The sequence below is a fragment of the Haemaphysalis longicornis genome, unplaced genomic scaffold (assembly GCF_048455015.1).
Source record: "Haemaphysalis longicornis isolate Haplotype H1 unplaced genomic scaffold, Haemaphysalis longicornis Haplotype H1 scaffold_8, whole genome shotgun sequence".
Taxonomy (NCBI): Eukaryota; Metazoa; Arthropoda; class Arachnida; order Ixodida; family Ixodidae; genus Haemaphysalis; species Haemaphysalis longicornis.
Window position 1 is genome coordinate 144,897,813 of NW_027526445.1, and position 6,477 is coordinate 144,904,289.

The following is a 6,477-nucleotide window of genomic DNA, read 5'->3' on the forward strand; positions in this document are numbered from 1 at the left end:
TAAGTCGACAACAGTGCGGGATATCTGCACTAAATTAGATGTGTGCAAGCCTTTCTCCCTGATATGGCAAGTCATGAAGGGCATGCGGAACGACAACCAGCAGCTACATACATTCAGGGCGCTGTCATTACACGAGGTCATTTCCCCGGAAACAAGCGGCTGAAGGCTATTGTAGGCTCCTGTCTACGATTTCTACGCCTCAAGTGTACCCTGAGCGTGTTCCTGACGCAGCACGACCTACCTCTCTGCCCGCCCTGGTCCTTCCATATTTGATAGGCGAGCTGAACGCCACCATCTAAAACGTGAAGAAACGGTCTCCTCCAGGTTACGACGGCATAACATATAAAGCAATTTCTTACCTCTCTCATCGCTCCCGCTTACGCCTTCTGGAGTATTACGACTAAACATGGCTGCGTTTAACTGCACCTTCACAATGGAAAACAGCCAAAATTAGAGCCATCCTAAAACACAGAAAACACCCAACTCGATACTAATCTTTTCTTCCCATAGCCCTAGTAAGCTGTATCGAAAAAATCATGGAAAAACTTATTTTTAAAAGAACGACCTGGTACACCGAAAGCAGACAGCTTTATCCACATGAAATGAATGGCGTCGTGAAGACCGGCCTGCCATCGATAGCATCCTGGCTCTTGTAGCGTCACAAGAAGAAAAATTACGCTTCGGGCACATGCCAACTCTGGTCTTTTTAGAGATAAAGGGGGCATTTGATTCGATCTTTCAGTCAGTCATTCTTGATTCTTGCTGGTCTTGGTTTTGGTGGGAGGTTGTATACATGGATATCAAGCTACCTGGAACGACGAGAACTTTTTATGCGTACACCGGAAGGCCCTACTTCGTGTAGCATTATCGAGAAAGGAGTTCCTCAAGGAGCAGTTTTGAGGCCTCTGCTGTTCAACACTGCGCTAATCAACTTAAAGCGTGCCCTTCCTTCTGGCGTGTAAGTAACCATTTACGCCGATAACATTTGTATTTTTAGTGAAGCAAGGTGACGTCGCCATACACAAAAAAGGCTCCAGAAAGCTCTAAAAATATATCTGACTACGTTGCGCCCACGGGTCTCTGTGTCTCGCCTGCAAAATGCAAAGCCATGGCATTCACCCACAAGCGGATGACTGAATTCACTTTAATTCTTGGGGGTCATCGACTGCAATATGTGCGCACCCAAAGATACCCCGGGATAACTCTAGCCAGGAATGTCTCGTGGGATCCTGAGGTCCACAGACTACGTACTCTAGTTTCTGCAGTGTCGCAAGTTATGGGGTACCTTACCGGTTATCGCTGGGGCAGCGACTGTCGATCGATGGCGCTGCTCTGTAAGCCTTATGTCGATGTCTTGCTACGCTACAGCCGACCTGTTTTACAGCGGCTGTCGACTTCAAGCAAAAAGCAGCTTGACGGAGCAAGAAATAATTGTCTGAGCACCTGTCTTGGTCTGCCTCAGGGCACTTCGTGCACTGGTGCAGTTGCGGATGCTGGTTGCTCGCCTTTTAAATGTTCTCTGGCTGCAGGAATCAGTTCGAATATACCTGAGGCATCGGATGGAAGCACAAACCAATTTCTTGACCCGTAATGTACAGCGCAACGAAAATTCTGCTTAGCAGTAATGATAAACTCTATAAACATTTCTATACCCCCTCAAGCACGACAAACCATGCCGTCTGATTACCCTGCGTGGACTCTCTCACCCTGTGCATAAACATTAGCATACCTGGTCTGAACTCGAAGAAAACTCTGCCAGAATTTCGCCTGCTACAACTCGTGCTGGCCCACATCAATGCCCGATACTCACATAAGGCTCACATTTTTACTGACGGTTGAACTATGCCTCACTGTAGTTCATCCGGCGTCTTCTTTTCATCGACCAGCAAAGTCTTTTCCTACCACCTGGAACGAACAACCTCTTCCACGTCTTCCGATCTCCATCGACAATATCGACACTACCCGGTCTATTTTCTTCCTATAAACAGCTATACTATGAACCACTAGCGCAATGAACTATGAACTATGAACCACTAGCGCAATAAACGTTAACACGGGGCAGTCCTTCCACCAAAAGTGGAAAAAGAAAGAGTAAGAAAAAATCGCCAGCAATTGACGTAATGGTCAAACAATTCGGAGCAATATTACGCTGCTTGCCTGTATTGTTAGTTCATTGCAGATAGGTTTTGCGGTGACTGGTGGAAGGACCCATGGAGCGAATAGTGATAAGAGTAACCCTCACGGAGGAAATTGTCATCCTGGGTCAGGAAGCAAACTGGAGTAGAAGAAACAGTTAAAATTAGGAAGATGAAATTGACTTGGGCTGGCTTAGTAAGGGTGAAATCTTGGGCGAGTTGGTGCATAATTACAAAGAGTGGGAACAGCGCAACATAGAGGAAACGCAATAAGAAAGTGACCATGACGAGCGCTGTGTAGTGAGACAAACTGATAAAAGTCGCACCAGCAGGGTAAACAATGGATACTGAGAGGCGGCATTAGGAGAGAAAAGCCCCTAACTCGATCTATAGATGACATAAAAAAATTGCCCGTTATGAATGGGCTCGGGCAGTGTACTACAGGAACGATATGAGGTTAATGGGAGAGGACTTCGTCATGCACTGGACCTAAACAGGCGGTTGTTTATGCTTCTGCTGATGATGAGGCAAAGACATTAGGTTATTTTTAATTTGTATTGCTTTGCTTAGGCAATGATGCAAATTTACAGCCTTGTTCGAATCTACACCATGATGTATATTTACATCATTCCCCCCCCCCCCCCCCCGCCGATAGAAGTCGTTTTGGGTTAGCGATAGAAGAATTGTGTCTTGATCTGTGGCCGTTATTGTTTACATGTTTACGCCAGTTCTTCTGAACACCCGGGAAGTAAAGCCCACAAAAAGGCCCTCGAGGTAAAAATAAATAAATAAATAAATAAATTAATTAATTAATTAATAATAAATAAATAAATAAATAAATAAATAAATAAATAAATAAATAAATAAATAAATAAATAAATAAATAAATAAATAAATAAAAATATAAATAACCGAATAAAAAAATTAACTAAATAAATAAATAAATAAAATAGATAGAGCGGTTTAGTGCTTTTATTTCCCGAATAATGCAGTTCTTAGATACAAGTGGTTTTGCAGAGTTGGCCCGAGCTCGTGACATTGCCTTAGCACTTACAACGTTGTTTCACGATGGTTTTTGTTAACTTTTCGTTTTTTGGAGAAGGTGTATAAGAAACATTTCATTCGCATTCGTAGCGCTTCTATTTCCTTTGTATATTTTTGTTTCCATTTTTTAAACTTCCGTTCCGCAAGCTATCTCCAGGTACACTATAAAAGTCATTCAATTGCGTTGCTTCCGCCAAATATAGATTTTTGTGGAAATTCGTTGTGTTACCCGGCTGAACCACTTGCATGTTTTTTTTTTTTTCATGTGAGTTTACAACGTTGATTCCTGGGCCTTTTTATATTAGTGCGCGCATTCGGTTTCAGATGTATCCGATTCATGTTTTATTTTGTAAGTTCTGTTTTGTGAGTTTACATTTTTGGTTTTATTTAAAGGTATTTGCGGATCCAGTTCAGCAGAATATCTCCATTTACGTGGTAATAACAATTAACTGTGGTTCTTCTCCCAAATATGTGGTATTTTTGTGAAAATGCGAGCTGTTACACGTCCGACCTATTTCAGAAGTGTTTTTATTCGAAATTAAAAAGTGCTTTTCCCGGCTTTTTACATTCTTTTTGCTTTTGGGGGGTTGTGAAAATTTAATATTTTTCATTCCATGACTTCAGTCTTCAAAAAGTTTTATCTTTCCTACTTTTTGTATTCTTGGACGTTAACAATTCCTTTTAAACAATTGTCCCCTTTTCATTATTATAACCATTCAACCTGTTTTTTTTTTTCGCTAAATGCGAAAAAATGTTTTTTTTTCGCCACAGTCTTTGGAGGGGCAGCGCGTTACACTGTTGATTTATTTGTGCTGTTCTGGCAGTCTCTGTGCCTTGGGGAGCTTAAGAGGGTTCAATGCTGGTAGACCACTCTCGACATGTCGTAGACACTCGAGTCACGGCCCGGGGGTTAAAAAGAAGATCCCCTCCACCCCGAGTAGTCCGAGTGGCGCTGGCTACCACCCACAAGCGCAGGAAACAAAAATACCTTAACATAAAAACTCCAGAATGTGGCGGAGAAAATAGCCCCACCGGTAGCGTAGTGATCATCACACCAGACCTGTATTCTGGAGGTCGTGGTTTCGGATCCAACCCGGCGGGCATTTTTTCCTCCACTTTCTGTCTCTGTTTCCAAATTCTATATCTATTTCGACAATCTACCACATTCTTCGCTTTGCTTTCCGAGGTTTTCTTGACTGCCAAACATTATTTCTGTCTTATTTCAACAAGCCCCTCATTTCCTTTTCTTATTCGCTACATCTATAGCGAGGGCCTCGGTTCTGGCAGTCTTGGTGCCGTAGGGAGCTTAAGAGGGTTCAACGCTGGTCGACCAATCCCGACATGTCGTAGACACTCGAGTCACTGCGCGGGGGTTAAACAGAAGGTCCCCTTCAGCCCGACTAGTCCGAGTGGCGCTGGCTACAACCCCCCAGTGCGGTAAACTAAAATACCGCAACAAAAATACTCCACAAAGTTGAGGGGAAAATAGCCCCGCCGGTAGCGTAGTGGTCATCGCAGCAGACCGGTATTCTGGAGGTCGTGGGCTCGAATCCCACGCGGCGGGCAATTTTTCCTGAACTTTTTTTCTGTCTTTCCAAATTCATCAACGGTTTCAACGACCTCCCACATTCTCCCCTTTGCTTTCTGACGTTTTCTTTACTGAAAATCATTATTTCTGTCTTATTTCAACGAGCCTCTCATTTCCTATTCTGATTCGCTACATGTATAGCGAGGGCCTCTGTTCTCGCAGTCTTCGTGCCATGGGGAGCTTAAGAGGGTTCAACGCTCGTGGACCACTCGCGACATGTGGTAGACACTCGAATCACGGCCCGGGGGTTAAAAAGAAGATACCCTTCACCCCGAGTAGTCCGAGTGGTGCTGGCTACCACCCCCAAGCACAGGAAACAAACATATCTTAACATTAATACTCCACAAAGTGGCGGGGAAAATAGCCCCGCCGGTAGCGTAGTGGTCATCGCACCAGACCGGCATTCTGGAGGTCGTGGTTTCGGATCCCACCCGGCGGGCTATTTTTCTTACACTTTCTTTCGGTCTTTACAAATTTTGTATCTGTTTCAACGACCTACCACGTTCTCCCCTTTGCTTTCCGGAGGTTTTTCAATTGCCAACCATTATTTTTGTCTTATTTCAACAAGACCCTCTTTGCGGATTTCTAATCTGCCGCCAACAAGGACAATGATAATGATTGTACAGACGCTGACAACGAAGTGGCACGTTCACGCACCTCGCGATGCTTTCGGGCACGTTCGCTCGTGATTGAGAAAAGGCTGCTGTTCGGCACGACACGTCAGCTACAGTCGCTGCCTGATCGGAGTTGGGTTTGGCCAAGTATCGGGGGTCTGATTTATTGGGTTTACGTTTACGTTCATCTGTGTGAACGCATAGGCTTTTGCCATGTCTATTTTTTCTCCCGGCCAGGGGTCTTCTCCCTGGTCGGCTAGTCTCTCGGCGCAGGACTTACCCCTGGACGCCTTCCTGAGGAATGGTGTGACGGCCGTTCCTGTGGCTATGGTCCCTACGAATGGCGGAGCGATCCGGCTTAAAAATTTCAAAACTATTCAGAGGGACCTGCAAGGGGCGAGTGAGCACTTCATGAACGTGAAGGAGGTGAGACCATACGGGAAGGGCGGAATCGTCTGCAAATCTTCGGATAAGGCCTGTTTAATCGATCTTCTGAAGTGCTCGACCTTCGCATCGCTCCCGGTGAGTCCTTTTGTCCCCTCCCACCTAGCCTGCACAAAAGGAATAGTCCGAGGTGTAGACACGGAGATTTCGCCCAGCGAGCTCCTTGAGCAGTTTCGGGATGCCGGGGTAATCTCGGTGTACCGTTGCTCCCGTGTAGTGGGGAGTACCACTATTCCAACAGAATCGGTGATCGCAACCTTCGCGGGTACATCGTGCCCATCGGAAATCAAAGTCTGGCCTCTCATCTACAGGGTAGAACCGTTGTCCCCCCGACCTCGTCAATGCCGGAACTGCTGGCGCTTCGGACACAGCGCAGGGTCATGCAAGTCAGCATCGCGCTGCTGCAATTGCGGGGGCGAGCATTTGGCTAGCCAATGTACCGCAGACGACTTCTCCTGTTGCCTTTGTGGAGCGTCTCACACAGCTGATTATTCCAACTGCCCGGCCCGCTCTTCTGAAATCAGTATCCTTGAAGTTCTTGAAAAGCGCCGTTGCTCTCGCAAGGAGGCGGTAGCGATAGTTAAAGAGAGAACGCATGGATATGCAGGTGCTGCTGCCCGCCAGGCACCATCCAACGAGGCTTCCCTTGCAA

The 6,477-nt window shown here is 45.8% G+C and overlaps 1 non-coding gene across 1 annotated transcript; it reads left to right on the forward strand.

The window, feature by feature from the left end:
* The first annotated feature begins 5,133 nt into the window (after nt 1-5,133).
* Nucleotides 5,134-5,206, forward strand: Trnaa-ggc (transfer RNA alanine (anticodon GGC)). The gene has a single exon. It is a non-coding gene; the product is annotated as a tRNA-Ala (tRNA).
* The last annotated feature ends 1,271 nt before the right edge of the window (nt 5,207-6,477 follow it).